We start from the raw sequence: 22,831 nt of genomic DNA, 5'->3' as shown, positions 1-22,831 counted from the left end.
AGATCCTCCGCTGCCAGTCCAAAGCCAGCGTCAAGGTTCCCCTCCTGGGATGCTGCACTCCCGGCTCCAAAATCAGTCGCTGCCTCCCGGGGATTTCTCATCCTGCCAGCCGCGTCACCACATCACCCCTAAGGACCGGCTGGGCCCCCTCCCGGGGTTAGTTCAGGGGAGTAGAGCTGCACCCCGTGCTTGCGCTGTGACAGCGCCCAGTCAAAAGCCCGGCGCCAAGGTTCCCCGGCTGGGACGCTGCACTCCCGGCTCCAAAACCAGTCACTGCCTCCCGGGGACTTCTCCCACCAGCTGCGTCACGACGCCGCCCGCGTGGACCGGCTGGGCCCCCTCCCGGGTTCAGTTCAGGGGGGTAGGGCTGCGCCCCTTGTTTGCGCCGACACAAGATTTTTGAGTTCAGCTCCCCTGGGCCCAGAAGCCCGGTGCCGAGGTTACCTGACTGGGATGCTGGCTCCAGGCTCCGAAAACAGTCGCCGCTTCCCCGTATTTGTTCGTTTTTGTCTCTAAATCTGTGTTTGTTGTTCAGGGTTTGTAGATTGTTATGTATGTGATTGATTCACTTGTTTTTCCGAGTCTTTGTTGCAAGAGGGATCCGAGGTAGCGTCTACCTAGTCCGCCATCTTGGCCCCTCCAACTTAATACACACTTTTGATATTTCTGTTGCTGATGACCCTTCTTGAGAACTCATGCAATATTATTCTATGATTTTCACAATTTTGGAATCACTCCAATCTGGAAAAACATTTTCCATTCTTTCCTGATCACCTACCTATGTGTTTACTCCATCAACATTTTTGGGTTTCCTAAACCAGGGTCCTGTATTGTAAGAATTTTGAGAGTAGATTCTCATAACGGGTTCTCACATCACTCTGGTTCTACATTGTCCCTTTTGTCTTACTAATCCTTACTTTTTAAGAATTCATATTTTGCCTCTTTTTTTTAGTAGCTAATTCTGCATCTCTTCGGCCCCAAGAATAAGTGGTCTATTGTATCAAAAATTTATTAAAAGTTTTGAGCAAACCTGTCATCTGAGGTTAATATGAATGCAGAGAAAGAATTCTCCAATATAGATATGACCAGTGAAAAACTGATAAAAAATGGGTATTTGATTTTGTTATTTAAACCCCCATCCCCTTCAAGGTTGTTTTCATAGACTCTTTAATTATTCATCAGGGGGACATTCAGTCAACTACATTTTCATTGAACTAAGATTATGGACTAGGCACAGTGCTAGGCCCTAGAGAAACAAATGTGCCTTGAATAAATTTACTTCGGGGATATTTTTGCCCAACACACAGTAGAGTTCCTTGTGTGAGTAGTCATTCCCTGTTTTCTAATTCTAGGACTCAGTCTACTTCCATATTTTCCATATTCTAAATTGCACTCCATATTGTTCTATGTTGCTGTTAGGTGCCTTTGAGTTGGTTCTGACTCACGGCGACCCTATGTACAACAAAACAAAAGCCCGGTCCTGCACATCCTCACAATCTTCGCTATGCTTGAGCCCATTGTTGCAGCCACTGTGTCCATCTCATTGAGGGTCTTCCTCTGTTTTGTTGGTCCTCTACTTTACCAGTCCCTTCTCCAGGGACTGGCCCTTTCTCATAACATGTCCCAAATATGTGAGACGAAGTCTTGCCACCCTTGCCTCCAAGGAGCACTCTGGCTGTACATCTTCCAAGACAAATTTGTTCATTCTTTTGACAGTCCGTGGTATATTCAGTGTTGTTCTATGCTTAAGTCACAATAACTAGTCTTGAATTAAGCTGTTCCTCTCTTAAAATGTCCTTCCCAATCCTGCCCAAATTATTCCAATCTTACTCTTTTCAAAGTTCCAGCTTAAATCTTACTTTTTCTAGGAGTCTTTTTCTAATGCTAATCATTATCAGCCAACCACGTTGCTTTCTTTGAATTCTTATAACGCATTTTTTTTTTTTTTTAACACCATCATGCTGAATAGTGCAAAGCTCATTATAGGCTAATGTCTGGGTAAGTCTTACTTTAGCAAGGATTCTTCTCATTTGTTTTAATTCTTCAGCAGCCAAGAGCCTGGCAGGTAGAAGGGATTCTGTAACCACTTTTCCAATTCTACTTGCTTTGTCTTGTGAACGTGGTAGCAATTCTTCTACCTCTACCTCTGATTCTTGATATTTTTTTACTCTTAAAATAGTTTTTATCACCTATTTTGTGGAGAGTAGATAGAGCCATAAAGAAATATGAAGGAAAAAAAGACAGCATACTTTACACTAGTTCCCCCACTGAGACCTAGTTCAGAGACACATATTGCTGTAACTGTATTCCTGATTGCTGAAAAGTCATTTAAAAGAACTTCCTCCCCTGAGGACTAGAGGCCCTGCTTGGACTGGTTCTGCTGTGCAACAGCAGGGAATGTCTGTTCATTTTTTAAAAAACATGCTTCGAAAGGATGCATTTCATAAAGCACCATTTAGGTCGGAGTAGACTGAGCATGGCTGAGCACAGCTCAAAGTTACAGTTTTAATATTGCTTTTGGAAAAGGGCATTTTTTTTTTTAATAATTTGTCATCCAACACTGTTATCATGAGAAACAATTAATTTGCTGTATTTTATGTGCCTGTAATAATCTATGCTGTGAGACATAGCTGTGGCATTTTGTTGTAATAATAAGAGCAGATAAGTAGCATCACAGTGTTAGAAATGATTATATTATTCCCAGCTGTAGATAGTCCGGATCCTTGGTGGCACAGTGGTTAAGAGCTTGGCTGCTAACCAAAATGTCAGTAGTTCGAATCCACCAGCTGCTCCTTGGAAACACTACGGGGCAGTTCTATTCTGTCTTATGGGGTCACTGTGATTTGGAATTGACTCAATGGCAACTGGCTTGGGTTTTTTTTTTTTTGGTTTTTTGTAGTCAGTCTGGGAAATTCTGCAAGTGGCTGGCCTGGGACTTGAACCAAAATCATTCTTCAAGATTGTTGGCCTAGCATACGTTGTCCCAGGATTCAAGTGACAGCTAGAGTTTGGAAAAGTGGTTTTAGAAACCGATTCAACCCTCTGATTCTGAGATTCCGTAATATTCTAGATTTCCTTCACCCTTTCCATTAAAAAAAAGTAACAATGTTTCTAGTGTACAATAGTCAGATGAAAGTATACCCATGTTCTCTTTTGCTCTGTTCTCTGATTTATCAATACATTCTGGTTTTGCCTTTAAAACTAAACTGTCAATAATTCAACTGTTAAAAAATTATTTTCTTATATTTTCTATACCCCCACTGTCGTGGTTGTCTATTTAGCAATTAATTCTAAAGAGTAATTGTCAGGCTATTATTATTATTTGGCTTTTAAATACTGTTGGATATGCCCTTGATATTAGGAGTTATTTTTTCTTCTCATGTTTTAAGTAAAAGCCTTAATAGGTATTTAAATTGAGTCAAAGACCCAAGAAGCTTAGACTTCCTTAAGATACTACCTCTCAAGGAGTACAGTATATTGGTTTTGGAAATACATGAAGCGCTAGGGGCATGTATATAGTATGTGTCACCGATGTTCTGCCATGTGATGGGACCATTGTCACTCTACAGGTTAGGTGTAACTAATATTTCAGTCCTTTAGTCAAGTTTTGTATTTAGTAAGCAAAACCCGAAAACAAAACAAAACCCATTGCCATTGAGTGGATTCCAACTCATAGCGACCCTAAGGACCCTGTATGTCTAAGGCTTTGTTAACCTCTGCAATAGCTAGTGTTTATCCAGGGCTTATTGTGAACCAGACACGGTGATAAACACAATTATATGTATTATCTCTCCTTGAATCCTTTCAACCATTATTTATCGAGTTACAGTACCTACTTCCATTTTGCAGATGAGGAAACTGAGCTTACGTGAGGCTAAACAACTGACTCAACATATGATAAATTCTTTCTATCTTACTTTCTCTTTTAATTTCTTTTCTTTCCTTTATTTAACAAATATCTATTTAGTTCCTATTACATACCAAGTACTGTTCTAAACACTAAGAGTATAGGGTTGAGCAAAAGCAGAAACGGAAGAAGTCCTTGTTTTTACTAAGCATTTTAACAAGTAGGCAATGGAAATACAATCCAAGTCTGAGTCCAACATACTCCAGAGATGGACTCTTCACCACCACCCAATTGGCCTCTTGCTGGCACACCAGATTTCTTTTTTTTCCCTTCATGCATCATGACTAAGAGTGCAATAAGAACAGTCTTATGGGAGAAGCTCTGTGCCTAGTCTCACTTTTTCTCCTTGACCAAATTGCAGTTTTTCTCCTGTCTTAGACTCCCTGCCCCCTGCTATCCTGCAAAAAGCCAAGGACAATTGGCCCATTCTAGGGCTGACATTCTATCTTTCAAGTTTTATTACACTAGACCTTGCAGATTTTCTCACTTTCCAAAGCCTCCTATTAAAATGCTCAAATACACTGCCTAGGTGAAACAAGACCCAAAAATTCATTGCAGTGAGTTGATTCTAACTCATAGCAACCCTACAGGACAAGGTAGAACTGCCCCAAAGTGTTTCCAAGGAGCGCCTTTTGTTTAGCTGTTATAACAATTAACCACTATGCCACCAGATATTCCAACACACGATCAGTGCTGCCATTTCTACACCATGACACAAATACGATATACCAATATTTGTGTAGTAAGCCAGTTGCTCTGGAATCAACTGTGACTCATGGGGAACCCAAGTGTGTTAGAGCAGAACTGTACTCCATAGGATTTTTAGTGACTGATTTTTTTGGAAGTAAATCGTCAAGAGATTTTCTTCTAAGACACCTCTCAGTGGACTCAAACTTCCAGCCCTTCAATAAGCAGCCAAGCGTGTTAACTGCTTACACCACACAGGAATCCCACTTGTATAGTATCGTGGGGTAAGGGGATAAAGCTGCTTGCAGGCAGTGATGACAGACTCAATTGTTCCAGCTGCCCCAGGCCTCTCTTGGCCTCCTGGGCTGAGAGAATCAGCACCCTATAAGTGATTCACAACATTCCAGGCATGGGAGATTTTCCTTAGGCCATTTCCAGCTTAGGCTGGCTTTAGTGAGTTTCATTTTTCAGGCCACCCAGAACCAGGCCCTGTGGAAGCCGGCAGCCAAGTGGAACACTCAGAGTTACATAGAGCTATATTTCAGAACTTTTTATTTCACTTTCTGACCACTTCTTGAAAAATAAAAGTTAAAGGACTTAGTTTCCCTGTACCTCGACTTCACTGTAGCTCTCAACGCAGCATGTTCAGATGGCTGCTCAATGCTTAAAAAGTAGACCTTGCTGTACAGAGAGAAATAACAAAAGGCAAAGGGAAAAAAACATGATGAGGTTAGCATTTGAAAGTGTTTTATTTCTCTCTTCTGGACCAGTTTCACAATGCTGACTCACCAGGGTGGCCTGCGACCTTCTTCAGTACTTCGTGAAAGGCCTCATTGGTAAGAAACTTGACTGAGCTAAAGGAACATCAAACACCCAGCCAGCTTTTGGTCTTACCCAGGCACCAAGAAGTTGGTCTGTGTTTCTGTTCTCCTGGTTCAGCCACTCTCAGAGGACGAGTCCAGTTTGTTTCAGGCACTCGGTTACGTGTTGCACAAAAGAGAGGGGTTTTTGGATGGAAAATCAGTTGTCAAGGTTCGTTTTTAGAAGGTGAAGGTAAAGAGGACTTTGGCATTTGCTATTAATGTTACCCAAAGAATTTGGTCTTTCTCCTTGGTTCCTGAGAAGTAAGCTCTAAAACCTTGGAATTTCCCAAGGGATTGGAGTTCATGAGGGCTCTGGATCACATCTGAGGGTTTATGCTAATGAAACGACTCTTGGGTTGTGGCTGGCCAAACCAGAAAGATCCAGCATGTGGTACTAGCTTGGCCTCATGGGAGAGGAGCTGGAGTTTGAGTTTAGCCATGTGGGCAATGATTAAATCAATTGTACTTCTATAATGAGACCTCAACAAGGCTCTGGATGCTGAAGCTTGAAGAAATTCCTGGTTGGTGATAGACGTTGATGAACAGGGGACAGTAGTGTGTCCATTGGGAACCCTCCTAGACTTCACCTTGTGATTTTTCATTTGTATACTTTTTTACTATAATAAACCTATAAACACAAGTATAGCACTTTCCTGAGTTCTGTGAGTCATTCCAGTGAATTATCAAAGCCAAAGGAGAAGTGGGAGACAAGAGGTCAAAAGTGAGGGAGACCTGGAAACCTCCAAGCTTACAGCTGGCATCCTGGGGAGGCAGAGGGAATCCCCAAACTTGTAGCTAGTACAGCAGAAGTGAAGGGGGCTAGGGGCCCTCAGACTTGTTGTGCCTGATATGGGAAACTCCAAATTAGTAGGTGGGTCAGAAGCAAGGGTGTCATGGGGATTTCCAATCTTGCAGTTGGCATCTGAAGTTTTAGCAGACTTGGCAGTCTGGAGGACTGTGCCTTATAACTTGTGAGATCTGATCTAGCTCTGGTGGTTAGAGTCAGAGGAAGAAAGACTGCATTTGTAGTTGGTTGCAGAACAGAATTGAATTGAGTCCTTTAAGGACCTATGCTCTCTTCCGTTGGGAGACAACTGTGCTGGCATATTTGATTCACGTATTTACATATAATTTTTACTAATTCCTCTTATGTTTTCAACATACCCAGTATTGTGTTTGTAAAAATGAGCAGACACTGGCTGAAGAAGCCCACGTAGACCCAGTAAGTGATTGCAGCTGACAGTGATTGAATTCTTAATATTTAGGGACATCTCCTAAGTAACTTTGTCCCTATCAAGGTCAAGAAAAATTTTCCACTGTCTGAAACAAGTGAACAGATTTTATTTTTGTTTTTACTTGAACTCTCTGGACTGTTAAACACAGATCATTATTCCCTCTTTCAGGATACCCTAGTTTTCCTTCAAATCTCTGGTGTTTTTTTCTCAGACTTTTCCTCAGATCTCTCATCCTCTGCCTAGCCCTGAAATATTATTCTTTATCAGATTTTATCCTCAGCCTTCTTACCTTCTCACTCTGATTCTTCCCCATTTGATTTTCCCACTGCTTTTACTCATAAGAAAACAACAAAGATTTGAGTGTGTGAAGCCATTCCCCCTGCCTGGATAGCTTTATTCGTTTGGCTGCTGTCTCTTAAGAATCACCAAGTCGTCTCTACCACCTCAGTCTTCTATTTTTGTCAGTAATTAAATACAGGCACTCCTGTATTTTTTTTTTTTTTTACTTTATTATTATTGCCTTATATTATCAATATCTTTATAAATATAATGTTTGTCTTTAGGGGTTGGAAACATTACGTATAAAGTTACAGATATATTTTAACATTGTATGTAGTAACAACAATACTAACAATAACACGTACCAAAAAAAAAAAAGACCATAAGTGTAGTTTGTTGTAACTCAAATAAGTTGGGGACTACCTGTAATTAACTTTTGGCTATGGGAAAGGATAGACCTAAGACACACTTGTATCCAGAAGGGACTTCTCTTATTAGGCTTTATGTAATGACTCCCAATTCTCTATCCCAAGACCGCCCTTCTGAACTCCAGAACTAGTTATCTGCTTGCCAGTATTTCCCATTTGATATCCTATAATCAAATGTACGAAATGAAACTCATCCTTCTTTCAACCAAACTAGCTATTCTTTCTCAATTCCCATGTTCAATAAAAGGTACCATTATCTACTTAGTTGCTCAAAAAAAAAAAAAAACATTGAAAAATTTCCTGACTTGTTTCTTCTCCTTTAAGAAGCCCCGGTGGCACAACAGCTAAGCACTCAGTATGCTAACCAAAAGGTTGACAGGTTGAACCCACCTAGCAGGAGAAAAACATGGCAAAACATGGAGAAAGACACTGCAATCTGCTCCCATAAAGATTACAGCCTAGAAAATCCTATGAGGCAGGTCTCCGTCGCATGGGATCACTCTGAGTCAAAAATTGATGGCACCTAACAACAACATTCTTTCTTATACTTCTTACACCCAGCCATTGGGTTCTGACTCTTTCCTTTATGGGCTTTGACCTGTTTCTTCTGCCAATCACCATCTTAGCTCAGACTCCACCATTCCTTGTTCATATGACTACAGAAATCTCCTACCTGGTCTTCCAGTTCATTCATTATCCCCACTGCTTCCAGACTGATTTTTCTAAAGACACTCTAATTGGGCCTCTTCCTCCCTTGTGTATATTCTTTAATATTGTCCACAACACCGTCTCTTTTGATGACACCTACCTGTGCACTCTGCCTTCCTCCGTGGTGCACTATTTATACTTTCCAGAATAGGACAGGAACATGTGTCTCTTCCCACCTAGGACACATCTACTGTTCTCCTTCTGTACCTCACCAACTCCTGGTTATCTTCAGAAGACAAGGCAGTACAGGAAAAAGAGCATGCACTCTGACAACAGCCTTGCAGATCTTACCCCTAGTCCTAGTTTTAAAACTTCTGAGCTAAGTGACTGAAAAATTACCTAATGTTGCTTAATATCAATGCCTTTATTTTACAAATGAGGCTAATGACAGTTATCTTAAAACTTGTGAGGATTGAGATATATATCTGAAGTTCTCAACTGGTTGGGCTTCTTCAAGCAAGAGAAACTAAACTCAGGCCAAAACAAGAAAAGGTGATTTATTAGAAAAAATGATATGGTACCTCACAAAAATCAAAGAATTCCAAAAGCACAACAGTTTCATAGAAATAAGAAGCTGGAAATGAGGACATCATAATCCTAGGATTCCCTCGCTATTTCTTATCTCTGCTTCTATCTAAATTGCTCTTAATGTCTTAATCTCCATAACTCCAAGAGATAATATATGCCCTATGGAATGGATTAAATTGTGTCCCCCAAAAATGTGTCAGCGTGGTTAGACCCTGTGTGGTTGTTCTCCATTTTATGATTTTCCTATGTGTTATAAATCATAATCTCCACCCGTGGTTAAAGAGGATTAGAGTGTGATGTAACACCCTTGATCAGGCCACATTCCTGATCCAAGGTAAAGGGAGTTTCCCTGGAGTGTTGCCTGCACCACCTTTTATCTTACTAGAGATAAAAGGGAAGAAAAGGAAACAAGTAGAGAGCTGGGGACCTTAAACCACCAAGAAAGAAGTGGCAGGAGCAGAGAGCATGCTTTGGATCTGAGGTTCCTGCACAAAGAAGCTCCTAGCCAGGGAATGATTGATGAGAAGGGCCTTCCTCTAGAGCCCACAGAGTGAGAAAGACTTCCCCTGGAGCTGACACCCTGAATTTGAACTTCTGGCCTCCTAGACTGTGAGAAAATAACTTTCTCTTTGTTAAAGCTGTCCACTTATGGTATTTCTGTTATAGTAGCACTAGATGACTAAGACATCAAGTGAGTTGAAGGTAATATCTTTGATAGGCCCAGCTTGGATCTTGTGTCTAACATTACAATGATTCCTGTGATGCATAGGACGGCATGTGATATTGTTCTGTAATTTCCACATTCGGTTGGATCACCTTTCTTGGGAATAGGCATAAATATGGATCTCTTCCAGTCAGTTGGTCAGGAAACTGTCTTCCATATTTCTTGGCACAGACAAGTGAGCACCTCCACCGCTGCATCTGTTTGTTGAAACATCTCAATTGATATTCCATGAGCCTTATTTTTTGCCAATGCCTTCAGAGCAACTTGGACTTCTTCCTTCAGTACCATTGGTTCCTGATCATATGCCACCTCTTGAAGCAGTTGAATATCGACTAATTCTTTTTGGCATAATGACTCTGTGTATTCCTTCCATCTTCTTTTGATGCTTCCTGCATCGTTTAATATTTTCTCCATGGAATCCTTCACTATTGCAACTCAAGGCTTTAATTTTTTCTTCAGTTCTTTCAGCTTGAGAAACGCCGAGCATGCTCTTCCCTTTTGGTTTTCCCTTTCCAGCTCTATGCACATGTCATTATAATACTTTGTCTTCTCTAGCTGCCCTTTGAAATCTTCATTCAGTTCTTTTACTTCATCAATTCTTCCTTTTACTTTAGCTGCTCAACGCTCAAAAGCAAGTTTCAGAGTCTCCTCTGACATCCATCTTGGTCTTTTCTTTCTTTGCTGTCTTTTCAATGACCTCTTGAAGCAGTATATTGACAAGGAATTGCCAGAAATTCAGGTCAGTTTCAGAAGAGAATGTGGAACCAGGGATATCATTGTTGATGTCAGATGGATCCTGGCTGAAAGCAAAGAATACCAGAAGGATGTTTTCCTGTGTTTTATTGACTATGCAAAGGCATTCGACTGTGTGGATCATAACATACTGTGGATAACATTCTGAAGAATGAGAATTCCAGAACACTTAATTGTGCCCATGAGAAACCTTTACATAGATCAAGAGGCAGTTGTTCAGACAGAACAAGGGAATACTGACTGGCTTAAAGTCAGGAAAGGTGTTTGTCAGGGTTGTATTCTTTCACCAGACCTATTTAATCTGTATGCTGAGCAAATAATCCGAGAAGCTGGACTATATGAAGAAGAACAGGGCATCAGGATTGGAGGAAGACTCATTAACAGCCTGCGTTATGTAGATGACACAACCTTGCTTGCTGAAAGTGAAGAGGACTTGAAGCACTTACTAGTGAAGATCAAAACCGCAGCCTTCAGTATGGATTGCACCTCAACATAAAGAGAACAAAAATCCTCACAACTGGACCAATGAGCAACATCATGATAAACAGAGAAAAGATTGAAGTTGTCAAAGATTTCATTTTACTTGGATCCACAATCAACAGCCATGGAAGCAGCAGTCAAGAAATCAAAAGACACATTGCATTGGGCAAATATGCTGCAAAGGACCTCTTCAAAGTGTTGAAGAGCAAAGATGTCATCTTGAAGACTAAGGTGCGCCTGACCCAAGCTATGGTATTTTCAATCACATCATAGGCATGTGAAAGCTAAACAATGAATAAGGAAGACCAAAGAAGAATTGATGCCTTTGAATTGTGGTGTTGGTGAAGAATATTGAATATACCATGGACTGCCAAAAGAACAAACAAATCTGTCTTAGAAGAAGTGCAGCCAGAATGTTCCTTAGAGGCAAGGATGGAGAGACTGCATTTTACATACTTTGGACATGTTGTCAGGAGGGATCAGTCCCTGGAGAAGGACATCATGCTTCGCAGAGTACAGGGTCAGCGGAAAAGAGGAAGACCCTCAACGAGGTGGATTGACAGTGACTGCAACAAGGAGCTCAAGCATAACAATGATTGTAAGCATGGCTCAGGACCAGGCAGTGTTTCATTCTGTTGTGCATAGGGTCACTACGAGTCGGAACCGACTGGACAGCACCTAACAACAACAACAACATAGGATGGGGAAAGGTGGTGGGGACTTTGATGAACTCGTATGGGTCACATGACTAGTCCTTTGGTAAAAGACATGAACAGGTAAAGAATGCACTACTGCAGTCTAGTACTTTTTTGTCCAGTATCCCAAACATGAAATTCCAATCGTCCTCCCATATAATGTAATTCAAGTATCACAAATTCACTCACCCACTTCTAAGTAACACACAACTCAAAGTCATGTCCAACTACTGCAAGCAGTCCTAAGTTTAGGGCCTCAGTATCATGTATATTTCTTTCAATCATATATGGATTTGACAGTCATCGTTTTACAACATGGAGCCCTGGTGGTGTCGTGGTTAAGAGCTCAGCTGCTAACGAGAAGGTCAGCAGTTCAAATACACCAGCCACTCCTTGGAGACCCTATGGGACAGTTCTATTTTGTCCTATAGGGTCGCTATGAGCCGGAATCAACTTGACAGCAATGAGTTTGGATTATTTTTTTTTTGGTTTTAACTTACCACATACGAGTCTTAGACACCAACTAGACACTAGTGGAGAGAAAACTGGAAAACATCAATAAAAATCCCCATGTAGGAGAGGTAAGGGTTGGAATCCCCACACACCTGTCACTAGTTCAAAAAAATAATTGTATCCTACTGGGGAGGTATAGTAAGCAGCAGCTATTCCTTGGCTCCAGTCCTTCCAGTTGCATGATTTCCTGGTAATCCTTGCAGGATTCCTCCATTTATCCTTTACAGTACATCTCTTGAACATTCCCTTTTCTGGACATATCTGTAGGTAAGACCACCCAGGAACTGTACTTCTTTAGCAGTCGTACTCTGGTATGGTTATAGGGAGATAGCAATTTCCTTAGAAGTATTAACAGGAATATCTTTTACACACATGGGCTTTCTTTGGTAATTCAATCACTTAAGAGCCCAATTGACTATTCAATTTGGGTATTTTTTTTGGTGTAGATCTTCTTTGCTTAAAAACCAATGCCAGAATTTTTACTCAGTGGTAATTTTTCAATCTGAAACCTAACTCTGCAAATTTTATATTTAACAATAATCTGCAGGTTTTGCCCATTCCTCCAAGGCTGGGTACCAGAATTCACAATTTCTCTGGCCCTAACATGAACCCCTATGAATCCGTATAGCCTAGGCATTTCAACTGAAGGAACTATAATCTCTTTCCGGTAAGGCACATACCAAAGAAGTGCTAGTGAGGAGCCTGGGGCCGAGACTCTCACACTTCCCTGGCTACTGCCATGTCCCAAACTCATTTTCTGCCATTTCCCATGCATGGCCTCTGTAGTCACATAAACTAAGCCATTTCTACAACCGCACTGGGAATATGCAGCCTCCCAACTTCCCAAACTGTCCTTTCTTCTCCAGCTTATTCCAGTCTGTCACAACTTCTTGTTCCAGTTTAAGCATTTATTTTTCGTGTAATGAAAACTTTTCTTCTAACTCTATCTAAAATGAAATTCTTTCTCCATTTCCATACCCATAGATGATCAGTTTAGCACTTCATCATACGATACCTCGTACCATTCTGTTTCTATGTGTGAGTCATGCCACCTCAAAGAAATTAAAAGGGAAGAACATATTATACAATTTTATTTTATTTCCTACAACACTAAGCTCAGGGTTAAATATTAATTCACTTATTCCATTATTCATCTACTCAGAAATCATTTATCATATATATACTATTGATCTGTTACTGTGCTAGGGTCTTGTGATAGAAATACTGAAAATGCAATTCTTGAACTCTAAAGTAGCTTACCATTTAATGGGTGGGGTGTAGGTGGACTGTACAAATATAGTGAACCTAGGTAATGGGCTGTGATGGTGGTACACACAAGGTACTATGATAATACTAAGAAATCTATCTAAACAAACGTAAGAGGATCTTGGAAGGCTTCCTCAAAAGGATATTTGATCTAGAATGTGAAGGACTAATAGGAATTAATCAAGTAGAGAAGAGGATGGGGAGGGATGACTTTCCAATGAAAGAAAAAGCGTGTGGTAAGTCCCAAAGGCATAGTGCATTAAAAGATCAACACGGAATTCTATAGAATTAGAGAAATGATTCTCCCCTATTTTTTTTTCTGCTTAAATTTACCTAGAGATTAGAACATATTCTCCTTTGTTGCTCTGCAGAATGACTCAGACAACAGTAATGAGGTAGGAGAAAACCATGATCTCTTACAGGAAATACAACAGACCCACCAAGCCAGGGTTTGGTTGGGGATTCTGATACTCTGACTTGGAAAATAGCACTTTCACTTCTGTCTGAGACAGGGACATTGGTGGTTTAATGGTGGAATTATCTTCAACGTGGGAGACTGGATTTGATTGCCAGCCAATGCATCTCATGCGCAGCAATCACCCATCTGTCAGTGGAGGCTTGCATGTTGCTGTAATGCTGAACTGGTTTCAGGAGAAATTCCAGACTAAGATGAACTAGGGAGAAAGGACTGGTGATCTGCTTCTGAAAATCAGCAAATGAAAACCCTATGGATCACACGGTACAAATCCACAATCAGTCATGGGGGTGGTGTAGAACTGAGCAATATTTTGTTCCCTTGCGCACTGGATTGCCGTGCGTCAGGCAACAACATCTACCTGAGAATTGCTAGGTTAAATGGCTGAAATAGGGTGGAGAAGTGGGTGAGGGAGGGTATTAGAGAGCCCTACAATGTGTACTCTTGTGTTAGAAGTAAACAAGCTACAGTTACTGCATGTGAGGGATACAAAACCCAAGTAAATGGGCAAGTGAACATAGAGTGATTAGACCCATGATAGAGGTAGGCACAAGGTATGATGGGTCAGAGAAGAAAATGGGCTTCCTAAAGGATGTCATGTCTGAGCTGAGTTTAATAAGGGATGCTATGTAAGAGTTACCATTATCAACAAAAGTAAAGAAGTAAAATTCTAGGAGGACATATATTCTTGTATATACTTAGTTGTATCAGAAACGTGGATGGCAGTACTGGGTCACCAGAAACATATTCTGGTAAATTAAACTCAGAGGACATTTACTGAAAGCCCCAAAGTCAAAACTAAAGTGTTATTCTACCCTGGTTGGTTTGGTAAAATATGTATGTGTAGTGAGTTGAATTGTGGTCTCCAAAAAATAGATGTCCACATCCTAACCCCCAGAACCTGCAATAGTGACCTTATCTGAAAAAAGTTAATTAAGGATCTTGAGATGAGATTGCCTTGGATTTAGGGTGGGCCCTAAACCCAATGACAGATATCCTTGTAAGAAAGAAGCAGAAGTAGATTTTGGATACAGAGGCACAAGAGAAGAAAGCCATGTAAAAATGGAGGCAGAGATTGGAGTTATGTAGCCCCAAGCTGAGGAATGCCTGGAGCCACCAGAAGCTAGAATAATAGGCAAGGAAGGAATCTCTCCTAAATTCTTTGAAGAGAGTATGACCCAGCTGACAACTTGATTTTGGACTTCTGTCCTCCACAACTGTAAGAGAATACCTTTCTGTTGTTTCAAGCCACCCACATTGTTATAGTTTGTTATGTGATCCCTAGGAAACTAATGTGGTATGTATATAAGATACAGTTTTGAAAAAGTCCTGGGGGGAATAAAGGAGCTAATAGGAAAGGAAAAAGTTTCCACAGAACAGGAATGCAGGGTCACGTCTAGGAATTTGGAAGTTCCTAATATGAAGTTTTTCTTATAATTTTCCATTGAGACAGATTTACTCTTGACTAAATTGAAGAGTAACTGAAAAAAAACATTATCAGCCCAGAGCACCTTTATTTAATTTACCCACTTAAAAAAAAAAAAAAATCCATATTGGCAAGGAAGAAGTAAAAGTATCCCTATTTGGAGATGATATGATGTTTCACACAGAAAACCCTAAAAAATCCACAATAAAACTACTGGAACTAATAGAAGATTTCAGCAACGTATGAAGATAAACATACAAAAATCAGTTGGATTCCTCTACACTAACAAAAAGCTTCAAAAAGAAAATCACCAAATCAAAACCATCTACAATAGCCCCCAAGAAGATAAACTACTTAGGAATAAATCTAACCAGAGACATAAAAGACCTATAGAAAGAAAACTACAAGATGTAAATGCAAGAAACCAAAACAGACCTACATAAGTACAAAAACATACCATGCTCACGTATAGGAAGACTCAACATTGTAAAAATGTCAGTTCTACCAAAAGCAATGTACAGATACAATGCAATCCTGGTCCAAATTCCCATGACATTTTTTAATGAGATGGAGAAACAAATCATCAACTTCGTGTGGAAGGGAAGAGGCCCCAAATAAATAAAGCATTACTGAAGAAGAAGAACAAAATGGGAAGCCTCACACTACCTGATTTTAGAAACTATTGTACAGCCGCAGTAGTCAACACAACCTCGTACTGGTACTACGATAAATACATAGACCAATGGAAAAGAATTGAGAAATCAGATGTAAATTCATCCACCTATGAGCAGCTGATATTTGTCAAAGGCCCAAAGTCCATTAAATGGGGGAAAAGACAGTGTCTTTAACAAATGGTGCTGGGATAACTGAATATCTATCTGCAAAAAAATGGAACAAGACCCATACCTCACACCATGCACAAAAACTAACTCAAAATGGAATGAAAATCTAAATATAAAATCTAAAAAGATAATGGTCATGAAAGAAAAAATAAAGACAATGCTAAGAGCCCTAAAATATGGCATAAACAGAATGTAAACAATAACTAACAATGCACAAACACTCGAAGAGAAACTAGATAACTGGGAGATCCTAAAAATCACTTACAGTCATTCAAAGACTTCACCCATTAGCCCATTGCCGTCGAGTTGATTCCAATTCATAGCAGCCCTATAAGACAGAGTAGAACTGCCCCATAGAGTTTCCAAGGAGCGCCTAGTGGATTTGAACTGCCAACCTTTTGGTTAGCAGCTGTAGCTCTTAAACACTACACCACTGGGGTTTGGAAAGAGTAAAAAGACAGCCTATAGACTAGGAAAAGAATTTTGTCTACGACATATCCGATAAGGTTCTAATCTCTAAAATCTATAAGATACTGCAACACCTCAACAACAAAAGATAAATAACCCAATTAAAAAGTAGGCAAAGGTTATGAACAGACACTTCACCAAAGAAGACATTTAGGCAACTAACAGATACATGAGGAAATGCTCACCGTCATTAGAGGAATGCAAATTAAAACTACAGTGAGATACCTCTCACCCCGACAAGACTGGCACTAATCCAAAAAACACAAAATAATAAATGTTGGAGAGGTTGTGGAGAGACTGGAACACGTGTGCACTGCAGGTGGGAATGTAAAATGGTACAATCACTTTGGAAATTGATCTTAAAAAGCTAGAAATAGAAGTACCATGTGATCCAGCAATCCCACTCCTTGGAATACATTCTAGAGAAATAAGAGCCGTCACACTAATAGACATATTGTAAACAGTTGCAATAGCAAAAAGATGGAAACAGCCTAGGTGCCCATCAACAGACATATGGATGAACAAATTATGGGACATACACACAATGGAATACTACACAACAATAAAGAACAATGATGAATCTGTGATTCTGGGGGACATTATGCGGAGGTAAATTGGTCAGTTGCAAAAGGACAAATATTGTATGAGACCACTATTAAAAGAACTCAAGAAAAGATTTAAACATGGAAGAAAACATTCTTTGATGGTTACAAGGGTTAGAGAGAGGGAGAGGGGAATTCCCTAACTAGATAGTACACAAGAATCATAGCAGGTGAAGGGAAGGACAACACACAATACAGAGGAAGTCAGCACAACTGGACTAAGCCAAAAGCTAAGAAGTTTCCTGAACACAACCAAACCTTTTGAGGGACAGTGTAGCTGAGGCTGGGGTATGGGGATATCTAAGTCAACTGGCATAACAAAACTTATTAAGAAAATGTTCTGCATCTCACTTTAGCAAGTGGGGCCTGGATCTTAAAAGCTTTCAAGCAGCCATCTAAGATGCATCAATTGGTCCCAATCCACTTGGAACAAAGGAGAATGAAAAATGCCAAAGACACAAGGAAAATATTAGCCCAAGAGACAAAAGGGCCATGTAAACCAGAGACTCCATCAGCCTGAGACCAGAAGAACTAGATGGTGCCCAGCTACCACCAATGACTGCCCTGACAGGGAACATAACAGAGAGCCCCTGATGAAGCAGGAGAAAATTGTGGAGCAGAGCTCAAATTCAGGTAAAAAGGCCAAACTTAACAGTCTGACTGAGACTGGAGGAACCCTGAAAGCCACGGTCCCCAGATGCTCTCTTAACCCAGAACTAAAGCCATTCCCAAAGCCGACTCTTCAGACAAAGATTAGACTGGACTATAAAACATAAAATAATACTTGTGAAGAGTGTGCTTAGTTCAAGCAAGATACATGATACCAAAAGGGTGGCTCCTATTTGGAGGCAGGATGAGAAGGCAGGAAGAGACAGGATCTGGTTGAATAGACACGGGAAACCTGGGGTGGAAAGGGGGAGTGTGCTGTCATATTAGAGGGATTGCAACTACTGTCACGTAGCAATGTGTGCAGAAATATTTGTATGAGAAATTAACTTAAGCTGTAAACTTTCACCTAAAGCACAATTGAAAAAAAAAATTGCTGTTGAATTGATTCCAACTCAAAGTGGCCCTACAGAACAGAGTAGAACTGCCCCATAGAGTTTCCAAGGAGCAGCCAGTGGATTCCAACCACTGACCTTGTGGTTAGCAGCCAACCTTTCGGTTAGCAGCTGAGTTCTTAACCACCTGCCCTCCAGGGCTCCAGATGATCTAATTATCTCTAGAAGAGACAGGACTGTTGAGAGGATGGACTCTGGATGAAGCAGCTGTGTGGCGGTGATGGTGCAGAGAGAAGGAGTGATTTTTTAAGTCAAGTAGGCTTCAGGGTAGAGTAACTAAAGGGAAGCCCATGGCAGCCTTGTATAGCATAGTGACTTGGAGCATTTGGAGACCACGATAAAAGATTTGAGCAACATGTGCCTGTGTGTGCCCGCAGATGGACACGTTTGTCTTTGTAATGGAATAAACAATGGAGAGCAATTAAAAAGACAAAAATGATTCAGTTTTTTTTTTTTTACTCAATGTTGGAGATCCTGGGTCAGATCAGCACCCCATAGTAACATTCAGGAAAAGTTAAATTCATTTCATAATCCACGGTATTGATTTCAATATTCCATTTGTTCAAATTCTCTTGGAGCATGTTGAGATTTAGAATTTTACTTTCTTGCATTATTCGTAGCTCAGTATTTGGGTAAGTTTATTTTCTGTTGGCATCTTGAAATGTAAAGTATTTATATGACATGTTTGAAATGGGATAATATTTGTATGGGAGATATCTGTCTTTTTTAAAATGAGGATAACCTACCCCCTCCCAAGATGTCATTAACATTCCAGGTTAATATTCATTCCTTGGTCCAACCTTGTATTTGTTGATCTCTGAGGTCTCTCAAATTTTCAGAAGGTATTGCATAATTTACACACACAAAAAAAGTTTTAATGTTTAATAAGTAACATTTAACAAAAAGAATATACCATATGGTTTATAAATTCTGTGTGTGTTTGTATGTGTGTCCATGTGATGGAGCCAAGGAAAGCATATTCTAAAATAAGGATCAATGTATATAGTATATACCTGCTGCTGTTGAGTCGATTCCGACTCATAGCGACCCTATAAGGCAGAGTAGAACTGCCTCATAGAGTTTCCAAGGAGTGCCTGCTGGATTTGAACTGCTGACCTTTTGGTTAGCAGCCATAGCACTTAACCACTACACCACCAGGGTTTCCATATAGCATATAGTGTGCGTGTGTATATATATATGTATATATATATAGGTTTCCTCTCAGTTTTGAGCCCATTAAGAGACTACCAGGAATGTGTCAGTCTGTAGAGCATGGATTTTGGAATATAACAGATTAAAGTTGTAGCTTTGCTACTTATAATCTCGGCAGCCTTAGGAAAATTACCTAAATTTCTTGATTTCAGTTTATTAATTTTTAAAATAGAAGTAATAAAATTACCCGTCTTGTAGGGCCATTGTGAAGGTTAAGAGAATCCATGCATATATAACATAAGTTCAAGCACATTGTAATACCTCAAGGAATTCTATTTTATTGATAATAAGACACATATTTCCTTCCTATATTTTAATATCTCTGTAGAATTTACAGTTTACGGTGACTTAAAGTTGATCTTACAGTTACTAAAACACTATATTATTATGTAAGTATATGAATAATAATGGAAACAGCATTTAGCTTTAAAAATATTAGAAATACTATGGAATCAGACACTAACCTTTTCACTGGGTATAGTTGGTAGTTAAGTGAGAAAATACGAGAAATTTGGACATGAGAATGCAATTTGTATACGGTCTGGCGCAGTGGTTAAAGCAATAGGCTGCTAACTGAAGGGTCAGTGGTCTGAAACCTCCAGCATGTCCTCTGGAGAAAGATGAGGCAGGCTGCTTCCATACAGATTTACAGCCTTGGAAAATCTACGGGGTTGCAATGAGTCAGAATGGACTAGATGGCAGTGGGTTTGTTTGTTTGTTTTGTCTCTCCATTTTTAGTTTGTTTATTTTTTTTCCTACAAACATTTCTTTGTTGAATGGTAACCATAGGCCAAGTTCTATGTAGGTCTTAGTGGGACAAAGATGAATAAAACACCCTTTAGTCTCAAAGATTTAATAGATGTGTCATGGAAGACAGTAGAATCACATAAATTATAATACCAAACATAAAATCTAAGGTAAGAGTTTACGTAGAAGAGGGACCTCATCCACAGGAGAAGGGAGGATGAGGACAGGCATACTGGGATATGTGGTTTCTGAACTAAGCGTCAACAGACTAGCAGAGTAAGCCAGACAGAATATGAGGGGATGTGTGTTCTACGAAGAGAAAACCTATATGAAGAACTAAGAGTGAGAGAGAGGATAGTCTGTGTGACTCAGGAAACTACATGACATTTAATTTGGAAGCAAGTTTTGAGGAAGGGGTAAAAACCACAACTGGAAAAGTAAGAAGGGGTGGCTCATCAAGGACTCTGCATAATTAAGATGATGACCTTGAAATTTATCATGAGTGAAATGTAAATATTCTTAAAAGGTTGAAAGAGGAGGGGTGGCATAATCAAATGTTATTTTTAAAATACTGATCAGAATGAATTAAAGGGGGCAAAGTTGGAAACAAGGAGAATGGCTAGGAGCTGACTGTGATAATTCTGAGTAGTGGTGTGGAGACGTAGTGAAACAGGCATTTTTGAGAGAATGTTGTCGTTGTTGTTAGGTGCCGTCGAGTCAGTTCCGACTCATAGCGACCCTATGCACAACAGAACAAAACATCGTCCGGTCCTGCGCCATCCTTACAATCGTTGTTATGCTTGTGCTCATTGTTGCAGCCACTGTGTCAATCCACCTTGTTGAGGGTCTTCCTCTTTTCCGCTGACCCTGTACTCTGCCAAGCATGATGTCCTTCTCCAGGGACTGATCCCTAGAGATTGTTAAAGAGGTGGAATCCACAGAGCTTGGTGATTAATTAGATGTGAAATAGAAATAGGAGCCAAGCTTGAATAAACACATCTCAGTTCTTTAGTTTTATTCCACAAACCAAATGATAAGCATGATAAGCAAAGGGTCCATGTTTAGTCCGTTTGTATGATCCATGGTGCCTAACACAGTGCTGGGTCTATAATAAAAAAAAAAAAAAAGGTAAATAGTTGTACGTTGGTTGGTAACCTATCACTCTGGAAATTCTTTGTGTGTTTCATTGAAAAATGATCATAGCAAATTGATACATAATTATGAAGAGAAAAAATATAGCTGAGTCAACATTCTAGAAACATCAGATTGTCTGGAGTAGATTTTCTCATTGCCTTTTCCATAACAACATGGTGACTTGGAATATAACGTGACACTAAGAAATAGCAAAATAAAAGGGGTCTTTGAAGCAGTTCCTTTTTATCTTGCTTTATTCTTAATAACGTTTCTCTGGTCTAATTCTTTTATGGTTCCAGGGAGAATTACATTTCAAAATCCGTAATTGCATGGGAGAATTGAAGTCTTGTAAAAATTTGGAGTACTCTGTTCAAAGGCAATTTTTATTATCAACTGAACCTACGTTGCAATGCAGCCAAAGAAATAGTTTAGAGCAGCATTAAAGGACCCATTTTAATGTGACTGCTTTCTCTTGGAAAAAAAAAAAAAGTGTAGCACAATCTTATTTAATATTACCATATTACTACAATTGACTGTGTATTTGTTGAAAGTCTTATGGTATGGTATTTAGGGTATTGAACCAGCACAAAATATACATGAACTTTATCAGTTTTCATTTTCTTTTTATAAACCAAGAACAATATTAAATGACATTTTATGACATTTGATAGGTATTTAAAATTTGTTATTGCGGCTGTTCAGTGAAACATGAAATACATGTGCAATGGTATGGCTGTGCTTCCGTTATGAGAAGCGCAAGTAAGAAGCACTTAAACCAGCACCCTACGATATGTGCCCATTTTCCATCAGTGCCTGAGGCTGATCCTCTGCCAAGCTCGTTATCCCCTCTGTGCCTAGATTTGTCCCTACGAAAAATTAGGAGAAAAGAAAGTATACATTAATATCTGCTTCTAAAATCATCTGAAATCCAGGTATGGGAGGTCTTGCACAACTTTCAAAGACAGGTTTATTCACTGCTCTTCTCATTTGTTTGAACGCACGGCAGTGTTCTGTGGGAGAGTAGCTGAGAGACTGATGTAATAGTCTTTTTCACACCTTGCATCCATAAAGATGGTTCTTTATTTGTAGCTGAAGCTATTACGTCCAGAGCCTACGGCTGTTTTGCGCTTTTAATGATGGAAATTTAAAAAGAGAAACAGCAAGTAAAATGTGAAAATGTCCTTCGGGACATTATTTTATTACTCCATGTCCCTTATCATTTAGCCAACTAGATGCAATATGAAAAATTCAAACAGATCGTTTGGTGCCTGGTTGGCAAGGAATCAAACGACAGGTACTAAAATAAATAAATAAATAAAAAGTGCTTCATTAACCTGAGCTCTGTGTGCGTGTGTGTGTGTGTGTGTGTGTGATAAAGATAAGTCGGAGAGGTGAATGAGAAAAGTCAAGCAATCAGAGGAGAAACCAAAGTGGTATAGTTTAAAAAAGCAGCACAGAATCATGGAGGAAAAATGGGCTGTGGAGGTTGGCAAGCTCGGGTGTGGATTATGGCATTTACAAGTGCATTACTGATTTCTGAGCGTTACTATTGTCAGTTAAAAAAAATACATGGTCATATTAATACCTCACAGAGTTTTAAGGATCAAGTGAAATAATGAAAGCCGAGCTCTGGATCAAGATGTCTGCCCCGTTATTGGCACTCAGAATATGGTACTTATGCTCTCTTTTAACTATGAGAGCTGTTGACAATGCAAAGGATACCCGATATAGTGCTATGAAGGTTGCATGCTCCACGCTCGCTGATTACATCTTGAGCTAATGCCCTGGGCCCTTGGCT

This window comes from Elephas maximus, chromosome 6, assembly GCF_024166365.1.
Source record: "Elephas maximus indicus isolate mEleMax1 chromosome 6, mEleMax1 primary haplotype, whole genome shotgun sequence".
NCBI lineage: Eukaryota > Metazoa > Chordata > Mammalia > Proboscidea > Elephantidae > Elephas > Elephas maximus.
This window is presented reverse-complemented; position numbering follows the sequence as displayed.